The sequence below is a fragment of the Sphaerodactylus townsendi genome, linkage group LG08 (assembly GCF_021028975.2).
Source record: "Sphaerodactylus townsendi isolate TG3544 linkage group LG08, MPM_Stown_v2.3, whole genome shotgun sequence".
NCBI lineage: Eukaryota > Metazoa > Chordata > Lepidosauria > Squamata > Sphaerodactylidae > Sphaerodactylus > Sphaerodactylus townsendi.
In genome coordinates, this window is record NC_059432.1 from 7,605,674 (window position 1) to 7,630,418 (window position 24,745).

At 48.8% G+C, this 24,745-nt stretch overlaps 1 protein-coding gene across 6 annotated transcripts in view; it reads left to right on the plus strand.

Annotated features, from left to right (window-relative positions):
- Positions 1–24,745, plus strand: part of GBF1 (golgi brefeldin A resistant guanine nucleotide exchange factor 1) — a 167,694-nt gene that overhangs the window by 48,788 nt on the left and 94,161 nt on the right. The window contains exon 3 of one of the 6 annotated variants that reach the window (XM_048505232.1): positions 4,212–4,278. The exons of the other annotated variants lie outside the window; for them this stretch is intronic. The gene's annotated coding sequence lies outside the window, so the exon portion shown is untranslated. The remainder of the gene's footprint in view (positions 1–4,211; positions 4,279–24,745) is intronic. 6 annotated transcript variants of the gene reach the window in all.

Genomic DNA, 24,745 nt, shown 5'->3' on the forward strand with positions numbered 1-24,745 from the left:
TTGGGGCCCAAGAAAGGCTGGAATCCTTGGAGAGAGGCATGAGGGATTGTTGCTGGTATGCTAATACTAGAAGCCTCCCAGCCAAGACAGACGAACTGGAGCACTCGGTTCTAAATGACAGTTTGGATATAGCGGGTGGAATGGGGACCATCAGTGGGACATTGTGATCCCTGGAGATAAACTATAGATAGAACAAGTGGAGAAGTCTTGGGATGGCGATCTGCAGCAGTGGCATAGTGGCTAAGAGCAGGTGCACTCTGATATGGAGGAACTGGGTTTGATTCCCAGCTCTGCCGGTTGAGTTGTGGAGGCTTATCTGGGGAATTCAGATTAGCCTGTGCACTCTCGCACATGCCAGCTGGGTGACCTTGGGCTAGTCACAGCTTTTCGGAGCTCTCTCAGCCCCATCCACCTCACAGGGTGTTTGTTGTGAGGGGGGAAGGGCAAAGAGACTGTAAGCCCCTTTGAGTCTCCTATAGGAGAGAAGGGGGGGGGGGATATAAATCAAAACAAAGAAAGAACAAAGAAAAGATACCAAAGGAATATAGAGTGAAATAAATGAGATCACTTTAGGAGAACAAACTTCCCCACAGAATCACCACAACTGGAGATGCTGGGCCCTAAGAGTTACCTAAATGTGGGAGTATATTTCCCTCACCCACCATCCCACCCATCAAAACCATATGGCAGATCTCAAGATGCTGAGTGAAATACATGTTGAATTCGGTGAGGGATTCCTCAGTTTTGGACTTTCATGATTTGGTAGCAGGAATTCATTTACATTTTTTACCTTGACACGGAGATTCCATTTGCCCAAATATCAGGTCTTTTCTCCCACATTTCAGGAGCATTATCTTTCTTACCCTTGTTTTTGAAGTAGTAGAAGCTAATTCTCGTCTTCAGCCTCTTTATTAGGTGGTAACACTTGTCTTCAATATTCAAATACACTCAAATTGGAAACGTTGCCTTCTGAATTTCTAAAATCTTTTCCCCACTACTACTGCACTAGAGCTTACCTTGATGAAATATACAAAAAGGGGAAGTATTATACTATATCTACGTTTACAGCGACCTGGCCTGAAGCACGCCCAATGCCAGGTCCCTTCGAAGGGTGCGGAACTGAGGGTGAGTGTAACCAACGACCCATTCCTTCTTTCTGTGACTGTCAAATCAGACTTGTGGGACTAATGTGCAGACGCAGGGACTTGTTGACTCGGGGTGCACCCGCTGCCTAATGTAGCCGTCCCTAGTGGACCAGTTGGGGCTGCAGTGGGTCCCCCTACGCTTCCCCATCCTGTTCGAGCAGATGGACGGGGGTACATTGGGGGGTGCACTGGCACGCATCGGACAGAACCTGTCCTTATCCAATGTGGGGGGGGGGCACTGGGAAGAGCGGCGGTTCACCGTCGCCGAGGTGGCCAAATATTCCCTGGTGCTAGGAGTGCCTTGGCTATGGGACCACGACCCCGATGTCTCCTGGTCCTCCAACTCTATCCGATTTGTTGACCCCCCTTGCAGCGACCATATGTTCGGTCCTCTGCCGCTGCAGGCGGGGGACTCCCGTGAGGTGGCTGGGAGCGAGCTGGACATCTCGGCCATCCCTCAACCCTACCAGGACCTTCGGAGGGTGTTCGAGGAAACGGAGTGCGACAAGCTGCTGCCCCACCGTAAGACTGACTGTAAGATCGAACTACTGCCTGGTGCTAAGCTCCCGAAAAGTTGAAGCCCAGGCGCTTCAGGAGTTTTTTGGACAAAAACTTGAAACGGGGTTTCATTAAAAGGGTAACCAGTGATTTTCCGCTCCCGAAGGATGGCTCCCTTCGGCTGTGTACTGACTATCGGGGACTGAATGCAGTCTCCGCGTGCAACAAATATCCGTTGCCCCTGATCAAGGACTTACTGAGTTGTCTGGGGATGGGCAAAGTTTTCACTAAGCTGGATTTGCGGGAAGCCTACTATCAGGTGCAGATCACCAAGGGGTATGAGCACTTGACGGCTTTCAACACGAGGATGGGCCAGTTTGACTACCACGTCCTCCCATTTGGGTTATCCGGGGCTCCCAGGACTTTCATGTGTTTGATAAATGAGGTTATCCAGAATTTTCTGTTCAAGGGGTGGTGGTGTGTTTGGATGATGTCCTTATTTACCCCCAGATGGAGGAGGAGCACGTTAAGACTGCCGGCTGTGCTAAAGCGACTCCTCGACAATGACTTGTTCGTTAAACTTTCCAAATGTGACTTTCATAAGGAGCGGCTGGACTTTCTGGGTTACCGGATCTCCAGCCAGGGGTTGGAAATGGAACCGGGTAAGGTGCAGGATGTGTTGCAGTGGCAGGAGCCCCGCACCAGGCGTCAGTTGCAGTCGTTCCTGGGCTTTGCCAATTTCTATCGGGACATTATCCCTAACTTTGCCCGGCTGGCTCTCCCCCTCACTGATTGCTGCGCACGAAAGAGAAGGGGCCAGTGGCAACCAAGCCTTTGGCTCCGCTGCCGTGGTCCCCGGAGTGCGGGGCAGCCTTCCAGGCACTTAAGCGCACCTTCACATTGGAACCTATACTGCACCATGGCAACCCTTCCAAGCTCTTTATTGTGCATGTTGATGGTTCTGACAAGGCTATGGGCGCTGCCCTACTACAGAAGGGGGGGAGATGGGAGATTGTATCCATGTGCCTATCTCTCCCGCAAGTTTTCGAGGGCAGAGTGTCACTGGACGGTTGGGGACAAGGAGACGAGGGTGATCAAGTGCGCTTTGACTGCCTGGCAACACTGGCTGGAGGGCGTGGCCCTTCATTTTGAGGTGTGGACTGACCATAGGAACTTGGTTGTGCTTCGTGCTCTGGGGAAGTTGTCCGCCAAGCAGCTTCGTTGGGCTGGCTTTTTCTCCCGTTTCAACGTCATGCTGCATTTTCTCCCTGGGAAGTCGAATTGCTTGGCTGATGCCCTGTCTCGGTTGCCCGACCCTTCCCCAGGGGATCCCGCTCCGATCAGGACAGTGTTCTCCCCATGTCAACTGGGCTTGGCGGTCGTCACCCACAGTCAGGCGGCGTGTTGTTCCAGTCCCCCCGCTGTTCCTGCTTCGCTGGAGGAGGCCTTCAGGGGGGCGGGGGGTCTTGAAGTGCCGCAGGATGAGGGTGGCGACCAACTGGAGAAACGGGGGGAGTTCTGGTGGAAGGGGGATCGACTCTATGTGCCTCCGGCAGCGCGCCTCCTAGCCTTGCAGGGATGTCATGATGTAAAATCGGCAGGACACTTTGGGTTTGTGAAAACATTGCATTTGGCCCGTAGACAGTTTTGGTGGAGGACGTTGAGGGAGGATGTGGAAGCTTATGTTAAAGGTTGCCCCACATGTGCGACGGCCAAGAGGGCTCAAGGGAAGGTGCCCGGCCTCCTCCAGCCCTTGCCAGCACCCTCCACACCCTGGAAGGTGATTTCCATTGATTTCATTACCGATCTCCCTTCCAGCAGAGGGAAGTCGGTGATCTGGATAGTTGTGGACTTGTTTTCGAAGCAGGTACACTTCGTCTCTTGCGCATCGCTGCCGACAGCAAGCAAGCTGGCTTGTCTGTTTGTGACCCACGTCTATCGGCTACACGCTGCCCCTGATAAGATCGTATCGGACCGCGGCGGACAGTTTATTTCGCAGTTCTGGTGGCACTTTCTGAAGTTGCTGGGCACCAAACAGGCTCTTTCCTTGGCGTTTCACGCAGCGACGATGGTCAGCGAACATACGAACGCGACTCTTGAACAATATTTACGGTGCTAAATTAATTTCCATCAGGACGATTGGGTTGACCTGCTGCCTTTCGCTGAGTTTTCCTACAACACGGTGCATAGCAGCACGGGAAAAAACCCCTTTGAGGTTGTTTCAGGACAGAAAGCCGTTTCCTTTCCTGGGGGAGGTCCAGCATGGGCCCGTGGAACTGCAGGAATGGGTGCAGACCATCCAGCAAGCGCGGGGCCCGATGCAGTTAGCCCTGGAGAAGGCTAAGCAGGGTTACAAGCGGCAGGCTGATAAAAAACGGCAGCTGGTCACCCTTTTGGTTGGGGATTGGATGCATTTGTCCACCAAGAACTTGCGGGATCTGCAGGGGTGTAGAAAACTGGGAAAAAATATATTGGACCTTTTTAGGTGCTCAGAGTGACTAATGATGTGACAGCCGAGTTACAGTTGCCTAAAATCTTGAAGTCTGTACATCCTGTTTTCCATTGCAGCCTCCTCAAGAAGGCGCCTCCCCCAGATGACTGGCACTCCCGTCCGGTGGCGGCCGCCCCTGTTGAGGTGAGGGTCGAGCCTCACCATGAGGTGAAAGAGGTGTTGGATTCCCGGGTGCATAGTGGACGGCTACAGTATTTGATTGCTTGGACCCATTTCCCGGCTGGGGACAATGAATGGGTCGATTCTGTACAGGTCCGAGCCCCTCGCTTGGTGAAGGCATTTCACCGGGCTTACCCCGAACGACCGAAACGGAGGAAGGTCTTAAGGGGAGTGGAATGTCAGGACCATGCCTGTCAGTATCTTGATGTCTTGCTGTGTGTGATTTGCAATTGTTTTCCTGTTTCCCTCTTCCCTTCCTAGCAATCTCCTGTTAGCAATCTCCTGGCGCCAGCCCATCTTCAAAGAGGTGTGAAAGGTTTCCAGGTCTGTAGCTTTGTAGTAGAAACTGTAATGGACATTTGGTGTTTGGCAAAACGGGGGGGGGGGGGGATTAAAAGATATAAGTCCTGGATCTGAGCTCTCTAGCTCAGATCCTGCTATACATTGTTACTCTTCACATCACCTGGAATAAACTGCTTTTGAAGTTTCCTACGGTCTCTGTTATTTCCATATTTGAGAGTCTGACATACAGTATGAAATTTATTCAGTCTCATTATTCAACTTCTGTTTTTTTAAAGTAAAGTTTAGTAACTCTGGTCGATTCCCCACAGTCAATTAATCGCATGATACTCACGCAAAATATCAAGGATTCTGGAAGAACTCCCCACCGGTCGAGCGACTAACAAGGCTTCATCCAGGTTCTGTCATTCATTCTCCTCCTTATCCCACGTCTTTGCGGAACCTGGTTGCAAGTATAACTTTTTCTGCAAACACGTCTCCAATCCAGTTTGGAGGGGAGGATCGGTGGTCCAATCTGGGTTCCGAATTCCCGCCGTTGAGCGTGATGCAAATGTCTTCTAACCATTCAGCGTGTGGTGGGCTGGCACGATGCATGCGCAGCCTCCTCTAAGTTTCAATTTCGCTTTTGGTCTTGGTGTGCGTGTGTGCGAGGAAACGTTAGCCAGTAAACCGTTCGAATGGGAGGACAGTAAACCGATTAGCCAATTAAACGGTAAACAGTTTAACGTTTATTCTCACAAATGAGTGAACTTCAATTTGTTTGCAAGTGACTGGGAGAACTTCAGTCAGCAATGGCTGGAACGCCTGATCACGTTTTTGCAGGGAAAAAACGGTCCTGCCCCAACACGAAACGCTAGCCAATCAGGAGAGACCAGCCATGGCAATCGCGCAGTAATGGGGAATGTTATATTTCCTGAATGCGAGATAGGCCTAGATGTCTTCAGTGGAAATATGCTGTGGTGGGGAGGTTGAAACCTCGTTGAAAAGGTGCGGTTTATTCTCAAACTTGCTTTGATCTAGTTTGAATTTCCCCATGAGGATTCGACCTCTGTGTGCTTTGAAAGCATCTGTTGTTGTGGACCATTTGCCTGCGGTGTGAATGCCTCTGCTGAGTGAAAGGATGTTTTTCAGCAAGTGGAGGAAGTGAAAGAAAATCTCTGAAATGCAGCTAATTGTACAAGTAAAAACAGAATTATTTTTAGGTATTTAAACTTTGTGTTTGAGCTATGATGAGATTTTCTGGAGAAAATTTGAATCAGAAAATTTTCCAATTAAAATGTAAATGATCAATTCCAGTATTTAAATAATATTAGCAAAGGAAGGTACAAACACTGTACAAACACTGGGGTTTATCCTTGTTTCATGGTTCACTCATCTAATATGAAGGATATGCAGCACAACAGCCTTGACAACTATAGATAAAGAGACTGTATTAACATATGTGGGGTGGAAAATTTTCCATGAAAAAATGTAGCATGAGAAGAATTTTTGCCCCATATTACTGGGCATAAGGACTGAAGACTGTTCTTCTTGTCCTTGGGGTTTGATGAATGTAAAAAGGAGAATTAGACACGACCCTCGTTAGCTTTCACATATTGGTTGTAAACAACTGCCAGAAGTCCAGTGTCTTTGGCAAGCAGGGTTTTATGTTCCTGTTTATTGGAGGTGGCAGTGGAGTAATGGCAAAAGGCTGTGTTGCCATTGCTAAATATACATCCCTGACCATCTGATAATAGGTTCCAGGAAGTTCAGTGGAAAATTAAAACAAAGCAACATTTATAGCTGATTGAACTTGAAAAGCAGTTTTCATGCTGAATGGCAAATATGTGGACATCAGCATTCCAGTGCTCTGATGCAAGCCTGCTGGATGGCACTGACCCTGTGTGTGTACAGAACGGACTGTGGACACAGCACACCCCCCCCCCCCCAGCTTCATCTCTGAAGGACCATATGGGAAGGCAAAATCTGCTCTGTGCACATAAGGCTGTCTTATACTTATATAGCATATATAATATACAATTTTGGATAACGTGTGTGTAAACACACATATAAGCAAGTTTTTATTATCTCAGAAAATATGAAAGTCTTGTGATCTTTCTCATGGAGGCGGAGGACATCTTGAATGGGTATTCTTCTACCCATTAGCAAGGAGGCAGGAAACACTTTGACATCACTTCCTCTTGGAGGCCTCGGGGCCATCTTTTCCCCAGTTATTTTCCTTCCTCAGCAGGGAGTACAGGTGTTTTCAATAGGCTCCTAGAGTTCTGGATTCTCTTTGTCTACTTTCACTCCGTGTTTTATCTTTTTTCCTCTATGCCTCTATCTCCCTACATCTCTGACTATTTTCCTAACAGTCAGGGACATAGAAATTTTAGGCGCTTTGCAGTAGCGCTTTTCCACTGCTCCAACAAGACAGAGCCAAAACTTCCCGCCTTTTCTCAGGCCCCAGGGGCAATCTAAGATGGCGGATGAGTCCTCCACCTACGCAGACCTTTGCCCGCTCTTCTGTGGAATCAACATGAGCAGCCAAGGCTGCCTCCTCATCCACCCGTTTCTGCTCAGGCAGCCCCCAGCCATCCCTTGAGCAGATGAATGGGCTTGACTGGCTTCCGGCACACTGGCACGAAACAGCAGTGATGCTCCTCCCTTGCACAAGAAAAAGCAGCTAGAAGAACTGAACTCAGTACCTCCCAAGGGTGCAGCCGAGTTTGGCAGCTCCACGGAAGGCCTCTCCAGCTCCCCAAGAGTTTTGGGGTGCCTTTCCAACGACACAGAGGCTGCTGACAACGCCACGACTCGCCAGACCAGGCAAGATTGGGGCGATGTTTGGGGAGGCAAAAGTGACATAGCAGCTTCCTCGGCATCTCCAGGATTAACTGCAAATCACCCAGACTTCTGGCTTAATTCTCCCCCCTCAATGATTACGGAATATTTTAGAAAGATCCTGAGGGAGGAGATTGACAGCTATTGCCGTTCCAGGGTAAACCAGGAATCTCATAGACTCCATTCCAGACCCCATTATAGTCCCCACGGGTGGACACCCAGGGACCCACACCCAGATTTCCTCCACTTCCCAGGGGATGAGGAGGGGCACAGTGATATGGAGGATAGACAAGATTGTGACAGATTCTCTGATAACGAGGATCAAGCAACAGATTCTTCAGAATGAAATGCTAGATTCTGTAGGCAGGAGGATTTAACAGTGGTGATTACCAAACTATCTCTGCATTATCACTGTAACGAACTAGCAAAGTCCAGGCCAAAGTAACCGTTCTCAGTTCTTTATTGTGCTGGCAATCATAGTTGGATACAGGCAATGCGATTTTACACAGTGGCATATCACATTCCCGCCAATACAGAATAAACAGAATAAACAAAGCAAATACTCAAAGCAATACAGAATAAATAAAACATAGTTTCACACAGGCAAGTAGAGATAACCTACAAGTGAAAATCCCCATCCCAGGCAGAAAGCCAGAAGCAGCCAGCAGCCACCTCCCAAGGACAGACCACACACTCACCACATCCTGACATTCCGCCCCTCTTAAGATCCCCCTTCCCCCAGCTTGTGAGGGAAAGCTTTATGAAAAGCAGAAACTAAGGTAGGGGCGTGAACTTCCGAAGCATTAACCCACTGATTACGACCTGTGGGAAACCCCACCCATAAAACATGGTATTGTAAGCGCTGGTGGCGCATGCGGGAATTCAGGATAGCGCCGATCTCGTAATGCTTGTGGCCATCAATCAGAACTGGCGGAGGACATTCCGGAGGGCCATGCCAGGCATTGAACTCTGAAGCCCACTTGAGCAAACTGGAATGGAAGATAGGGTGAATATTGCTAAGAGACTTAGGCAACTCAAGTTTTGCAGTTACATTATTAATGACTTGTACAATTCTGAAAGGACCAATAATTTTTTTCCCCAGTTTAGAATATTTATGTATATCACAGAGATTTTTTGTAGACAAATACACCCAATCATCAACATGCAAAGGGAAATCACTTCGGTGTTTGTCTGCCTGAGTCTTTTGGGCTTCCTGAGCCTGGCGGAGCCTGGCGGAGTCCACCCCTTGACTATGGTTTGGATCCAGTCATTTAGTTCAGGGGGTTGCAAGGGATCGGAGCCCAACAGAGGAAACGGTGGGGCAGAGTGTCCAGAAACAACTTCAAAGGGAGTTTTTAATAAACCATGGGATTTGCCAGGAATGGATTTGGCCTCTGCACATGTAGGACAGCCTTTAATGTACGTTTCAATATCCTTGCGCATAGAACGCCACCAAAATTGGCAGCACAGTAAATGAAGCGTTTTCAAAAATCCAGAAAGCCCCGCCTGCCTAGCATCATGCCCAGCAAGGAGTACCTGCTTATGTAGAGAAGGCGGAACGTACCAACAGTCCCCCCTTCACCACACCCCATCCTTTAAAACCAGTGCAGGATTGTATTCATTTTCCGGGACGGGGTTCCTCCCTGCTAGAAGGAGGTCTTGTAAGAAAGGCCTAACAATGTCATTGTTTAAGGGGGGCGTGATGGGCAACGGGACCGAAGGTGGAGCCGGACTAGGATGCGCGCGAGTTTTGGCTCTGGTGATAGCCAGGCCCAATTGCGTCGAAGATAAAACAGTCCGTGGAATGGCGCGTAAGGAAGTTTCTGCCTCCTTTGACAGACGGGTAAGGGCGTCCGCCAAACGGTTGGTTTTCCCGGGGAAAAAATGTACCGTGAACTGGAAACAGGAAAAGAAATCCTCCCATTGTAATTGTTTAGCAGACATCTTGCTAGGAGTCGAGAGAGCCACCAGGTTCCTGTGATCAGTCCAAACCTGGAAAGGGTGTGTAGCCCCCTCCAACCAATGGCGCCAAGTGCGAAGGGCTTCCTTAATAGCCGCAGTCTCCTTATCCCCTACTGTCCAGTTCAGTTCAGGTCCAGAAAATTTCTTGGACAAATAAGCGCAAGGGGTGAGCTTACCTTCCTTATTTCTTTGCAAAAGGGCTGCACCTAGCGCTTTATCACAAGCATCCACATGAACCACAAAGAGAAGGGAAGGGTCAGGATGTGCCAGGATAGGTTCCGTGGTAAATGTGGTTTTGAGTTGCTGGAATGCATCCTGGCATTTGTCAGACCATGCAAGGGGGGGACCTGTTTTTGCGGCTTATGGCCCCTTACCCTTTGTGCGTAACAAATCAGTCAAAGGCAGTGCAATTTGGGCGAATTGTGGGATAAAATCACGGTAGGAATGTGCAAATCCCAGGAATGACTGCAGTTCCCGGCGGGATGATGGAGTGGGCCAATTAACCACCGCTTCTACCTTGGTGGGGTCCATCTCTAACCCCATAGCTGAGACTCTGTATTCAAGAAAGTCTAATTTCTCCTGGTGGAAGGCGCATTTGGATAATTTTACAAATGAGGAGTTATCAAGGAGCCTTCGCAGTACAGTCCGGACTAATTTAACGTGCTCCTCCTCGTTCTCCGAATAAATCAACACATCGTCCAAGTACACCACCACACCTTTAAACAACAAATCCTGCAACACCTCATTGATCAGAGACATGAAAGCCCCAGGTGCCCCGTTTAATCCGAATGGCATTACGAGATATTCAAACTGTCCAAACTTAGTATTAAAGGCAGTAAGATATTCATAGCCTTCAGCAATCCGGACCCTATAATAAGCTTCTCACAAATCCAACTTGGTAAAAATCCGACCAGATCCTAAGGCATCTAATAAGTCCTTAATCAATGGCAAGGGGTATTTATTGAAGATCGATACAGCATTTAAACCCCTATAATCAGTGCATACTCTTAGGGAGCCATCCTTTTTCTTAATGAATAACACCGGTGCCGCATAAGTACTTCTGGTCACCTTCTGGATAAAACCTCGCGCCAAGTTTTTATCCAAAAATGCCCGCAATTCAACCTCTTCAGTAGGACTCATGCGATAAATCCGCCCTTTTGGGAGTTTGGCTCCCGGAATAAATTCAATTTTACAGTCAGTATCCCGGTGGGGCAGCAACTGATCGCACTCTTGTTCTTCAAACACATTGGAAAGATCCCAATAGTGCTTTGGCACCCCTGGCAACTCCGGATGGGAGGCAACTTTAGAAGCTGAGGCAGGGATAGTCATTTCGGGCGATTCCCCTTCATGCATGTGATCCCTGCAAGGTGGATCAGTAAAACGGACTATTCGGGGTACCCAGTGGATGGTGGGGTCATGCGTTTCCAACCAAGACATTGGGTACCTTGCCACTGGGGCCAAGATAAAACTGCGGCGTTCCCAATGCTCTGCGCACTGTAAGAGTAAGGGTTCGGTTTTGAAACAAGCTGGCCCTCTCCCCCCAAATGGACTACCATCCATTTGAGTGAACAGAATGGGTTTGGCTAAGGGGATCAGTTCCAGTCCAAGTTCCTCTGCTATTTGCGGGCACATAAGGCAGTGGGAACAACCCGAGTCCACCAGGGCTCGTGCTAGAATACAGGTGTTTTTTTGCTGGATTGGTCAAGGTAGTCATTAAAGTAATGGGGACGCCACCATCACTCACCGTATCTTTTGGAGGCTCAGAGGTTTCAGGAACCGCCGTAGAGAGTCCAACTTCGGCTGGGTCTTCCCCCTCCTCAGGGAAATCTAATTCCTCTGCAGTCAGTGCTTTGGAAGCGCCTTCGGATGCCTTCGGAGCAGTTGAATGACGTGGTGGTTTGGCAGTTGCTTTTTTAGGCGGGGCCCCAGGTTTGGCTTTCTTTGGGCAGTTGGCAGCCATGTGTCCAGGTTTGCCACAGTACAGGCAGAGGCCCAATTGGCAGCGTCTCTCAGAGGTGGTTTCAGAAGTGGTAGTAGATGGAGTCGTTGAGGTGGGTGCTTTTTTGGCTGACACCGACGTTTGCTTAGTTGGTTGGGGTTTGGTCACTTTCCCTTTAGAGCGAGTGAGCCGGCCGACGATGATACTTCTGACTTTGATCCACTCGGCTATGGTGCGGGGTTCATTGTTCATGACAGCCCAACGACGAATCTTGGGGTCAACAGCTTCATAGAAGTATTCACATTTCATGCGATCTGGCCAGTCGGGGATTTTACTGGCCGCAGCTTGAAATTGCCGGGTGAAGTCGGCAAATGGTCTGTTGCCCTGCCTTTAAGGTTTTCTTAGCCTTGTCAACAATATCTCTATCCTCGAAACGGAGACACAGTCCTTGCAGTAATTCAGCCACTGAATTCAGCTCCTCCACATCTAATTCAAGCAATTCCACAAACCATTCAGCCACTTCTCCATCCAATACTGAGCCAGTGTCTTGAACCTTTTCTCGATCGGAGCGATACATATCATCATATTCTTGTATGTGGGCATCTAGTTGAAGGATAAAATAGGGTAGTTTGGATGCCATCCCATCAAAATGAGCCGTAATGCGAGGCCAGGGAAAGCCTCGACCTGGGGGTGCTGGGGGATTGGGGCAGCTTGCTGCAGCGGTACGGGTTGAGTGTAGCTCCGAGGCTGTGGTCTGGTGGGTTGGTCGTCCTTGGTTCACGGGTGAGCCTGACTTGCCACGTCACGCCAGCGGTCCGACCTCATGGTAGCCTGAATGGTGAGTTCCCATGCTTCCATGTTGATCACGTCCCTTTCTTTCCAGATTAGTTCAGCCTATTGCTTCTCTAGGGCCTCACGTTCACGTTGGATTTGGACGCGTTCAGCGTTTTGAGCGGCGGAACTTTCGGTTTGCTGCAGCTTCAAAGCCCGCAACTGCTGCATTTCCCGGAGCAGTTCTTGTTTGGACTGCTCTGCTGCCTGCAAAAGTTCGCGTTCCTGTTGCTCCCGATCTATTTCAAGTCGACGGTACAGCACTTCCCTTTCTATGTCAAATTCTTCTCCCAGTTGAAACCGCTGATGAACACGATCATCAATCAAGGCTTCATGGGCTTCCTTCCAGTCACACTCAGCCTGCTCCAGTGCTGTGTGTTGCGCATGAAGGGTGAACGGGTCTGGATCATCACGGGATCCCAGCCATCCTGGGTCATCTGCATCTCCATGGTGCGATGAACCGACTTCTGGAGGGTTCAGAGGCTCCACCAGCTCATCCTCACCATAGGCACCTGGAGGAAGTGAGCCTGGGTATGAAACATCCAAGTTCACCAATGGTTCCCTTTCAACGTCCTCGTCAGGCCAACGGGCTTGCGCACCCCTTTTGGGAGACTTGGAGTCAGAAGATTCTCGTTGGGGAAGCGCCATCCGGGAAGTTTTGGGTTGGGCCCCTGTGCTCTGCCACTGGCTGGTCACCACGGGGTCTTCAAAATAATGATCCAGGAATCTCTCCATCGAGCCGTAAGTCATGAATGGTAGACAAACCAATTTCCTCGGTCACCACTCTCATGACCGGTTTATAATCCATGCAGCAGTGGTTGATGAAATGCGTTTCCACCGGAACACGAACCATGGCAGCCCCACCACCAACATCACAGGATTCACGTTGCAATGGAATGCAACCTGTTGATACGGTTCGGCGGGTCCCCCTCAAGGTACCCTGTTCAACCTGCTCCTGCAACCCGAGGAAAGCAACACTCTGGCTGAGACGAGGTCAGGATAAGGCAACCAATGACAGAGGCTCTGCTTCTGGGTCCAAGTCCTGTTCAGACTCCTCTGGAATAGCTGGGTCAGGGGGAGAATAGACGGGCCCCTCTTTGGGGGCCTCCGTCCTAATCTCATATTCAGAGTTGAATGGACCCCTGAACCCCAGCTTATCAGGATTTGTGGAGGGGAGTCCACAGCGAGACATCAGGTAACCTTTTACGGCAGTCAAAAGTTACACTGAAAAAAAAAGAGACCTTGCATAACGTAACAAACTAGCAAAGTCCAGGCCAAAGTAACCGTTCTCAGTTCTTTATTGTGCTGGCAATCATAGTTGGATACAGGCAATGCGAGGTCTGAGAGCACACAGTGGCATATCACATTCCCACCAATACAGAAGAAACAAAGCCAATACTCATAGCAATACAGAATAAACAAAGCATAGTTTCCCACAGGCAAGTAGAGATAACCTACAAGCGAAAATCCCCATCCCAGGCAGAAAGCCAGAAGCAGCCGGCAGCCACCTCCCAAGGACAGACCACACACTCGCCACATCCTGACAATCACCTTTGTTCAAAAAACATGGTCCCACAACATTTCCACTCCATCCTACAAACATCACCTGTAGACTCTCCGGTAGCAGTTTTCCACTTGGGAGGCCTCGTAGCTAAAGAAAGCGAGGGCAACATCAAAGACCGGCTAGACAAATGTTCTGATACTGTCTTCTGATACTGTTTCTCTAGCATCCGCTATTAAGACGCTCGTACCCTCATCCACAGTGGCCATGGCTTCCATGGTCTGGCTTAAATGTATATTAGAAATGATCCCACCCGAGGAACAAGGCCTCAGAGAGGGGGTGGAATGGGTCCTAGTAGCCAGTTCCTTCAGTACAGATGCCACCTTCGACATCTTAACTTTAGTAGCATGGTCCATGGCATTCAACCTGGTCGCTTGTCACAACACTTGGCTACGTGTGCGGCAGGCAAACACACATCCTAAGTCAGTAGTGGTAGGTTACTCATATTACAGTTCTTCTCTGTTCGGCAAGGACCTGGAACAAATACTGGTGGAAACCAGAGATAAGAAGGCAGTGCTGAAGTTCATTCATCAGGAGCAATTCCAGACACCACCCAGAATCACTTTCTGATCCCAGAGAGTACTACCCAGAACTCCTTGAGACGGCTGGCGCTCATCCTGGCCAAATCAAGGTAACTATCGAGGAAAACCTTCCTTTCGCCCCTTAAGCAAACAGGGAAAACCTTTTCGCACTGAATGATCAAACATACAATGACTACCAAAGCATACTAGTTGGCAGCTGCCTTCTTCACTTCAACACCTTCTGGGAAGGCAACCACATCAACAGATGGACACGGGAAGTGGTCACCACGGGATATGTCATCGAATTCTGAAAATACTTCAGCAACACTTCATGACATCTCCCTTGTCTGTCAACCAAGACAAAGCCAGTAGGACACTAGACACAGGAGGACACTAGACCCACCTTCTAATAATACAGGCAATAGAACCTGTCACCCCATCGGAGAGGTTCTCAGGGACATATTCTCAGATCAGATCAAAATCCAGAGAGAAGGCTCTTCAAGACCTCAACAAAGTGCAAGACACCCTTCACCATCACAGGTTCCTAATCAACCTGACCAAAAGCTCTACAATTCCAACCCAGAAAATCCAACATTTGGGTGCCAGCATAGATACTACAAAGGACTCCCTATACATTCCAAGGGACAAAACACTCAAAGTCCAACTATCAGTCTCGGCAGTAATTTCAGCACGAACTGTTTCTCTTCTCTAAGTAGCTCAGCTGATGGGACTTCTGATATCCATGATCAATCTCAATCAGTGGGGTCTATTCCATGTGCAGCCCCTGCAACAGTTCCTTCGTCCTTACCAGACAGACATCATCCTCAAGAGAGACAAGTCTCTGAGGATCACCCCATCCCTCCACAACAGCCTCCATTGGGGGATGCTACATGCCAACCTATGCAAGGGCAAGACTTATCTGCACCTGAACAGACCTCAGCTCATCACAGATTCCAGCCTGACAGGATGGGTGGCAACACTAAACCAACAATTTATTCAAGAAAAATGGAACCAAGAAGAGGCCAGGTAATCCATCAATTTACTGGAGACCAGAGCGATATTCCTAGCCTTACAACACTTTCAACAGGAACTCCATCAACAATATGTACTAGTAAAGACCGACAACACATCGGCCAAAATATATGTCAACAATCAGGGGATGTCCAGATCCTCAAAACTTCATTGCGAGGCTTCCAGGATTTTCCTTTGGGCAGAACAACATGTCCTATCCCTAAAAGCCAAACATATACAGGGCATGCTAAACAATAAGGCAGATTGGCTAAGCTGTCATCAGATACTGGAAGGGGAGTAGAAACTGAACCCCAAAATTTTCCAAAGAATCTGTCAGACATTCGGAAAACCAACGTTGGATCTATTCGCATCACCAGAGAACACACAAACTCCCCTCTACATGACAATTACCATCCCTCAGCCTATGCAATAGACGCCCTGATGAGTCACTAGCCCAACAACCTATTACAGTGGTACCTCGGTTTTTGTTGACTTCGGTTTTCGTCTGTTTTGGTTTTAGTTGACTTTTTCTGGGAAAAATTTGTCTCGGTTTTTGTCGATTGCCTCGGTTTTCGTCGATGTCCGTGTGATCTCGTGTGTTCTCGTCAGCTATTTCCTGTGTGTGACTTCCTGCACAGTGGCTTGTTCTGTGAGCATCCAGAGCCTGCCCGTGATCTTCCAGAGTGTGGAATCCATTCAGAGGCTTATATTTTCAAGTCTGGTGTTGGGGTTTTAAGGCAAGTTATTGGTTTTGCAAGTTATTGGTGTGCTTGGAAGTTTTCTGAAGTTGGGCTGCTTTGGGTGTTTGGCTGCGGGGGTGTCACTGCCCAAATAAGGAGCTTCCTCTGCCTCCTGGCTAGGCTTCCTCAAACCCCAGCCAGTTTTGGTTTTCCTGGACTTTTTATGGGCAATTTTTTTCTGGGTTTGAGGATGAAAACCGAGGCAATCAACGAAAACCAAGACAAATTTTGCCCAGAAAAAGTTGACGAAAACCGAAACCAATGAAAACCGAAGTCAGCGATAACCGAGGTACTACTGTAGTTCCACTCTTAAGGCATGCATAACCGAGGCTTATAAAGCAGCATCTTTGCCAATCCCATCTGGCATTACTGCACACTACATTCGTAGTGCTGCAACCAATACAACTTTCAGGAATCAGTTGTCAGTTGAAGAGATATTCAAGGCAGCCACATGGTCTTCAATCTCTTTCTTCGTTTGACACTACAAATTACACTCAACAGCCTCTATTGAGACCCTGTTTGGCCGAAGGATCTTAGAAAATATTATCGGGGACTAATGAGGACCCACCTGTATTTAGGACACTGCTCGGGGAGTCCCATTCAAGATGTCTTCCATCTCCCATGAGAACGGTCCATTGGATACTTACCATGAAGGGCCCTTCTCAAGGATGGTTAGGAGGACATCTTGACCCTCTATTAGCCCCTGACAAGTTTTACATTAATAGTTAATGCTTGGTGTTAGCGAAATTAGACATACTCTTGTTAGTCTCAGGAGCCTAATCCAACCTGTTCTATTCTGTTACATTCTGAGTTGTTATGCTCATTCTACATTGCTTCCTGTTTGCTCTATATCTATGTTATTTGGTTACTGCTGTGACAGTCATTTACTGGGGAAAAGATGGCCCCCAGGGCTCCAAGAGGAAGTGATGTAAAAGTGTTTCCTGCCTCCTTGCTAATGGGTAGAGGAATACCCATTCAAGATGTCCTCCTGCCACCCATGAGACGGGCCCTTCACGGTAAGTATCCAGTGGACCGTTTTCTTGAAGTTCAAATTGGACATTTACATAGGACCTACAATGAAGTTGGTTTATTTAGTTCATTTATACTCTATCTTCTCAATGGGGACCCAACTAGCTCTTCTCAATTTTGTCCTTACAACAGTCCTGTGAGGTAGGTTAGGTTGAAAGTATGTGACTGACCTAGGGTCACTCTTCCATGGCAGACCTGGGTCTCCAAGATCTTAGTCCAAAATTAAGAAATTCAAATTATGATTTTGGACATTAGACCAGTAATAATGTATTATGGTGAAAAGATGCACAAGAGTCTTAAGGAATGGACCTGTGTTGCAAACAGCACATTAATTCCTCACATATCAAATTTGTGGGCAGAATTCTTGTGTCTGAGTTGGCAAGGGGAGAGTGTAAAGGATTCAATGGTGTTGATGAGCGGGTCAGCCGCCTGGCCTTGACTACATTCCACAGCCCGGGCGATGGGCAGGCTGGGACATGCTGGGAGGTGGTTCCCCATAGGAGAGTCGAGGAGGGATGGGATGGACAGAGTTATAACCTGTGCGCTGGCGGGAGATCTTATTCCTGCCACTGCGCGTACGATGAGCTTTCTAGGATGTCTGAATAAGCGGTCTTTTACACCCAAAAGCCTTTTATTTCTGCTTCTATGGAATTCCCTTACATTGTGGCAGTGAATCCATCGTTCATCTATCTTCCTAGTGCAGTGGGCCTCTGGTGTCTCGGCGTGGAGAGGGTGAGTGTTCCTGTGGAAGGTTGGGTAGCCCCCAAGGAGGGCTGCGGGCTCTCCAACTTCTGGATTTAGAGAACCCGGCGGGAGAGCGGGTCGCTGGTGACTCTTTCCCGTCCTCGTATCAGCACGAGTCTTCCCTTACTCCGTTGGAACGAGGGACGAGAAGACGACCATGGGGACTTACATGAGTCGTTTGGGGCGCTGTCTATGGATCGAGCGCCTTTGATCGGGTTATCTACCCGCGTTTTCGTATGGATTACAAACCTCAGATGCAACCTGTCACGGAGGAGACGGGCCTGACCACCTTTCATGCGGCAACACAGGAGTCCATTGAACGATTCCTGGCCTCGTATTTTGGTGATGCTCCCAAAGATCCACCGTGGCATAGCACTGGGGCCCGTCCGAAGACCACCGGTGAAACTGGGACTATACCAGGGATTGGGAGATCCTCGACCAGCGGCTGCACCTGAGATGCCCCCTGGAGCCACCGGTAGGCACTCCCAGCGGATCTATTCCCTCTCCCATCGAAAGAGAGCTGGGATGAGGAAGTGGGCCGACTGCGAGATCGCCAAGCATGGGCCCGTGAGCGCCAGCTATGGGAAGAGTGAACGAGAACAGCTGCAGCAAGAGCGTGAAAACCTGCAAAGAGACCGGGAACAGCAGCGCAAAGAAGTCCAACTTTCGAATTGGACCCGTGCGAATGGCGGCTGCAACGGCAATATCGCCAGAATCTATCCTCATTCCATGATAAAGTCCTGGACCACTCCAAACTGGACTTACAAGCGTCAGCAGCGTTCCAGGCCTTCTTGTCTGTAGTGAACTAACTGCAGCTGTTCAGGCGAACTGGCAAAATTGGAGCGAGAGAAAGCAGCTTTGCATGCGCACCAGGACGCATTGACTCGCAAGGAGAGAGAGCTGGCTGCCTTGGAGAGGGAACTGAAGAAGCAGCAGAACAGGACAACCCAAGTTGGAGTCTACGCTGTCACTTGGTACAGCCGGCGCCAGAGGGCGACGCTGCTGGCGTCCTGCCACCTTCCAAGGACCGGCTCCCACCAGAACGCCAGCGGCACCGGCGTTGGTACCTCCACATCCGCCGATTCCCAAGGGCCGATGGAGAGGGATATTACAGACCTCCAATTCCTGCCGTTTCAATGGGACCGCTTCCAAACTTCCCTACTTCATCTTGCAACTCAATGCCCACATGGAGGACTATGACGATTTATACCGGTCTGAGCGCGAAAAAATACAGGACATCGGCTCAGTCCTGGATGGAGCAGCAACCCGACTGGTTTGTGACTCTTTTTTGAACCTGCAAGATGAAGATACTCGCACGGTGCCCGCGTTCCTCCAAGCCTTAAGGGCTCGCTTCCAAGATCCGGGTGCTGAAAATGAAGCTATCCGCACCATCAAATCTATTCAGCAAGGCAACCGCTCGTTTGCAGAATTTGCCCGTGAACGTGCTCCCTCCTGAGTGGCCTGAGCGCATGAATACTTCCGGATGCTGTTGACGGCAAGCTGCGTGAAAGCGGTGTTTTTAACCGGATCCCCCGCGACTATTGCTGATTGGATCGAATTGGGATCCCAGGTGGCGTCTCGTTTAGATACGCTTCGTGCGGAAGGCGCCCAAAACCCGCCACTTTCGCGACCACCAAGCCAAGCCCAGCCGCCCCCGCCGACTGGGATTGTGTCTTTACTGCGGAGGACCAGGTCATCTGGTCAGCCAACTGCCCGAAAAAACAGAAGCCAAACCGCTCCGGCCGCAGCAGCACCCCATCTGCCAAGCCACCACGCAAATCCGCCCCAACAGGCTCGTCTAAGGCAGTTATCGGCCCAGAGGAGGAAGCAGCTGTTTGCCTTTCTTCAGCCCCCATGGACATGGGTTCGACTCCAGACGCGGTGAGTGAAGGCAGCGCTCCCATTACAATCCAAGCGTTTCTGGCCAACCCCGCTAAGCATACTCGTATTATAGCCTCAGCCCTTGTGGATTCTGGCTGCTCCCATTGCTTAATGCGGCCCCAGGTGGCGGAGGAGCTAGGTCTAGACCAAGTCCCCTGGCTAAGCCCATACCATTCACCCAAATGGACGGCAGTCCTCGGGTCGAGAAGGACCCGTGGCCCAGTTCAAAACGCAACTGGTTTCTCCTCAAGCGACCATTGGGAGAAAAATTAGTTTTATTCTGGCACCAGTGGCCAAACACTCCATAGTTCTGGGCATGCCATGGTTGTTGTTGCATGAACCAAAACTCATTTGGAAAGAAAGGAACTTAGAATTCACTGACCCTCCCTCGCGGTGAACACATGAATTGGGGCTTCTCCTGACCACCAGCTTCATCAGCGACTGCTCCGGATTCTATTGGCATTCCACCGGCTTACCAAGATTTAGCCAGAGTATTTCAGGAGCAAGAATGCGATCAGTTGCCACCCCATAGAGACACTGACTGCAAAATCGAAATACAGTTTTCAGTATGGCTGCCTAAAGGTAGAATCTACCGCATGAGTCCCAATGAGGAGAAGGAACTTCGTGCCTTCTTAGACAAGAACCTCGCTTTCAGCGGGTTCATATCATCGAGCTACCAAACACACACATGCTGCTCCTGTATTGTTTGTAAAAAAGAAAGATGGGTCTTTAATGCTCTGCACAGATTACCGAGGACTCAATGCAGTCTCCCCTGTCCAATAAATACCCTTTGCCATTAGTCAGGGATCGTGTAGTCGCAATGCGCAAGGGCCGCATATTTACTAAGGTGGACAATAGAGAAGCATACTACAGAGACAGACTTGCTGAAGGCTATGAACACTTGACTGCATTTACCACAAAGTTTGGACAGTTTGAATACTTAATAATGCCATTAGGGTTAAGTGGGGCCCCCGGAGCTTTTATGGCCACAACGAAGTTCTCCATGATTTATTGTACAAGGGAGTAGTGGTGTACTTAGATGACGTTTTAATTTATTCACAAACCATGGAGGAGCATGAAGCATTGGTTCGGGAAGTATTAAAACGTTTGCTCAACAACTCCCTCTTTGCCAAACTTTCCAAATGCTGTTTCCACCAAACCTCTATTGACTATTTGGGTTACCGGATCTTGCCCGAGGGCCTACAAATGGATCCTGCTAAGATTGATGCAGTCCTCCAATGGCCTGCCCCTACCAGCCGAAAAGAACTCCAATCTTTTCTAGGGTTTGCTAATTTCTATCGTGACTTTATACCCCAATTCGCTGAACTGACTCTCCCACTCACAGACCTCTTACGCACTAAGGGTAAAGATCCACTGACTGCCAAGCCCGGGGCCCCCCTTTCCTGGTCTGAAGAATGTCAGACAGCCTTTCAGCTTTTAAAATCCGCTTTTACTACCGAACCTATCCTGAAGCACCCTGACCCAGATCTCCCGTTTGTGGTTCACGTGGATGCCTCGGACAAAGCGCTTGGGGCAGCCCTGTTGCAGAGAAATAAAGATGATAGGCTGGTTCCGTGTGCTTATTTATCAAAGAAATTCTCCGGTGCTGAACTCAAAATGGACTGTAGGGGATAAAGAAACTGCGGCCATCAAAGTAGCACTCTCCACTTGGCGCCACTGGCTGGAGGGCTAAACACCCCTTTCAAGTTTGGTCGGATCACAAGAACTTGGCCGCCCTCTCCACCCCCCTCAAGATGTCCGCGAAGCAACTTCGTTGGGCTGATTTCTTTTCTCGTTTCTCTTTCACGGTCCATTTTCCCCACCAATAAACTGGCTGATGGCGCCTACCGAGGGGGGTGGAGCTGCCTTACGGGACATTCCGCGCACTGTTCTCTCCCCCTCCCAATTGGGGCTGGCTGTCACCCGATCTCAGATATCCACTCCTCCTTCCCGCCCATTCCCAGCCTGGTCTCTCCTTTCCTCACGGGAACTCGAGGAGGCGGATTGCCCTCCCTCCGTAAGCAGGTTCTCGAGGCCTGCCATGATGCCCGCTCGGCTGGACATTTTGGCTTTCTAAAAACTCTGCATTTGGCCCGCCGTCAGTTCTGGTGGCGCGCGATGCGCAAGGACATTGAGACGTATATTAAAGGTTGCTCCATTTGTGCAGAAGCCAAGAACGTTCCAGGAAAACCCCATGGTCTGTTGAAACCTCTCCCGGTGGCATCCCGCCCCTGGGAAGTCATTTCCATGGATTTTATTACAGATTTGCCAGAAAGTCATGGCAACACGGTCTTGTGGGTGGTGGTGGACTTATTTTCTAAACAAGCCCATTTCATCCCATGTGCTTCCATCCCCTCCGCTCCTAAATTAGCGCGTCTGTTCATGCAGCATGTTTACCGTCTACACTCCGCCCCTGTTAAGGTGGTCTCCGACCGCGGCCCCCAATTCATTTCAAAGTTCTGGAAAAGTTTTCTAGGGTTGTTAGGGGTTGCAGCCCCCTACCACGCTCAAAGTGGCGGTGAGTCATGGAGAGAACGAACAGAACTCCTAGGAGTAGTATTTACAGTTTGTTACACCAACTACCACCAAGACAATTGGTGCGTAGTTAACGCGGTTCATAGCAGTACAAAGACCTCTTCGGGAATTGTGTCCTGTCGTATTAGATCCTCGAGACTCCCGCGGAGCTGGGATAAGCACCGCTCGGATTTCCCTGGGTGTATTTGTTCACCAAAAAATCTCAGAGACGCATAAATTTTCAAAACTAGGCAAAAGATCTTCCAGGGACCTTTTTTCAGGATTACTTCAAAGTGATGGAATAATGCCCCATTGACGGTTTCAACTCTTAGTAATATCATCTATCCTGTCTTCCATTCCAGTTTGCTCAAGGAGGCTCCCATGCCTGGCACGCACCTCGGCCGAGAGACCCCCACCCTGTTGAACGCCCAGTATTACGTTTAAATTGACGCCTATCCTGACTCTCCTTTAATCGCAAACGCTTTACAATATTTAGTCTCTTGGGTGGGGTATTCCTCTTGGGTATAATCAGTGGTTTATTCCGAAACACAAACCTGGGGAGACCTTTATCTCTAAGCAGGAGATGAGACCTCCGCTCCCAAGGGAGGGGGGGATGGGATGGACAGAGTTATAACCTGTGCTTCTGGCGGGAGATCTTATTCCTGCCACTGCGTGTACGTGAGCTTTCTAGGATGTCTGAATAAACGGTCTTTTACACCCAAAAAGCCTTTTATTTCTGCTTCTATGGAATTCCTTACAGAGAGCAGTAGACAGAACAGAATGTCATTTGTTATTTAGCCATTATATTGGGAGGTTCACAAACTTGGCAAAACTGGATCAGGCACAGAAATACAATTGTGGAAGTACCGTCAGGTTCATAAGCTTAATCTAGAAAAAAGCCTAATATAAATAAATATGACCAAAAAAGAATTTTCAGTAAAGCTTGGCATGCAAGATAAAATGATATTCATGGTTTAAACAAGGGAGTTAATGGCAGCACTAGTAAATAGATAGAAATGAATGCAGTGAGAAGGGAAAGTTAGAAAGTAGGAACCTGAGAACAAGCACCTCGTTGCAGTTGTTGCCTATGGATTTTTAATATCACATTTTCCTTTTGCTGTAACATTATGTGTTTCCCCCCCAATTTGTAATTTGGTTGTTGTTTATGAAATATTGAATAGTCTCTAAGGATCCTGGCATAAGGGGTTTGTGATAGTTCAATGGGATTTTTTTACGTCCACATCACATATTGCAAATGGCTTTTGAAATTGAGGGACCTGTGTTGCAAACAGCACATTGTTTATGGAGATTGTCAGTATTTGCCTTGTACCCAATGAATCAGTTTTGTAGTTCTTTTTGTATCCTGGCTACTACACATCTTCAAGGGGCATAGCAGAGTGTGAATAGCAAGGTAGCATCATAATAATGGAAATGAGAAGTGAAGGTGAGAGGCACGTGACAGCTATAACTAGCGGACCTTGGTCAATGCAATCAATGTCTTGAACATAAGAACATAAGAAAAAGCCTGCTGGATCAGACCAGAGTCCATCTCGTCCAGCACTCTGCTACTCGCAGTGGCCCATCAGATGCCTTTGGGAGCTCACATGCAGGATGTGAAAGCAATGGCCTTCTGCTGCTCCTGCTGCTTCTGAGCACCTGGTCTGCTGGCATTTGCAATCTCAGATCAAGGAGGATCAAGATTGATAGCCATAGATCGACTTCTCCATCAATCTGTCCAAGCCCTTTTTAAAGCTATCCAGGTTAGTGGCCATCACCACCTCCTGTGGCAGCATATTCCAAACACCAATCACGTGTTGCGTGAAAAAATATTTCCTTTTATTAGTCCTAATTCTTCCCCCCAGCATTTCCAATGGATGCCCCCTGGTTTTAGTATTGTGAGAAAGAGAGAAAATTTTCTCTCTGTCAACATTTTCTACCCCATGCATAATTTTGTAGATTTCAATCATATCCCCCCTCAGCCGTCTCCTCTCCAAACTAAAGAGTCCCAAACGCTGCAGCCTCTCCTCATAGGGAAGGTGCTCCAGTCCCTCAATCATCCTTGTTGCCCTTCTCTGCACTTTTTCTATCTCCTCAATATCCTTTTTGAGATGCGGCGACCAGAACTGGACACAGTACTCCAAATGTGGGCGCACCACTGCTGTATATAAGGGCATGACAATCTTTGCAGTTTTATTCTCAATTCCTTTCCTAATGATCCCCAGCATAGAGTTTGCCTTTTTCACAGCTGCCATGCATTGAGTTGACATTCCCATGGAACTATCAACGAAGACGCCCAAATCCCTTTCCCGGTCTGTGACTGATAGCACTGACCCCTGTAGCGTGTATGTGAAGTTTGGATTCTTTGCCCCTATGTGCATCACTTTACATTTTGCTACATTGAACTGCATTTGCCATTTCTTAGCCCACTCACCTAATGTATCAAGGTCCGCTTGGAGCTCTTCGCAATCTTTTGCGGTTCTCACTAACCTGCCTAATTTGGTATCATCTGCAAACTTGGCCACCACACTACCCACCCCTATTTCCAGGTCATTTATGAATAGGTTAAAGACACTGG